Source organism: Mus musculus, chromosome 9, assembly GCF_000001635.26.
Source record: "Mus musculus strain C57BL/6J chromosome 9, GRCm38.p6 C57BL/6J".
NCBI lineage: Eukaryota > Metazoa > Chordata > Mammalia > Rodentia > Muridae > Mus > Mus musculus.
This window is the reverse complement of record NC_000075.6, coordinates 100,268,637-100,269,563: the sequence shown is the minus strand read 5'-3', so window position 1 is coordinate 100,269,563 and position 927 is coordinate 100,268,637.

The window sequence follows — 927 nt, the reverse complement described above, 5'->3', positions numbered from 1 at the left end:
AACCCCATGAACCAATGGGACCTATCTTGATACCAACTGGAGAGATAACCCTTCGACACAAGAAGGACAGAGAAGGAGCTGCTGTCTGTGAATGTGAGAGGCAGAACACTCTGTCCCACGAGGCTCTCGGTGCCGTGTGATGGTTGAACTTGAGATCTCACACAAAGCACCAAGCTCTTGCCTTGGAGAACTCTAAATTCTAGTTTTCAGATATACAGGAACAAAGATAGAGACTGTGTAATTGGTGTGATCACCCTGGAGGGAGAGAAAAGCAGGTCCACTTAGCAATGCTGACATCACGGATGCTTTCTGAGTGTGTCTTCTAATATTTTATAAGAGGAGGATTTGGGCAAACTTTTGAAAATAGAAAAACAAAACACAAGTTGAAATGTGCATAACCAATGCAATCTATTTGGTCCCTGAGGGACGACTGCACCTGAAGGTTTCCTCCTCAGAATCTAAGTCTGCAATTATCCTGTGGCCAACTTCAGACTAATGAACTCAGAGCTTTTGAGGATAAGACATGGTAGAAATAGGTTTAGAAAAGTTTCCCAGTGATTCTAATGTGTAACCAGAGAAGGGCCCTGGTTAGAAACAACAGTCTAAATATGTAACAACTGCAGAGTCTACAGGGAGGGAAAAGATGAAGTGTTAGTTAGACAAAGCTCCCATGGGCTCCCAAACTTTCCTTTGGAAGCCATCTTCACTGTAATAGGTAAGATGCTAATGGTGTTAATGGAGAAACTGGTGGGAGTGGCTTGATGAAGTGCTAATAGTCTAAGGATAGCCTGATTGGGGGAGGGGGGCGAATGAATCTAAGGATAGCCCAACTGGGGTTGGGGACAGGAGCACCTAAATTCTTACAAGTTAAAAAGTAGGATATAATTTGTCTTGTTAAAGTGTATTATTAGTTTTCTGGCAGGAACA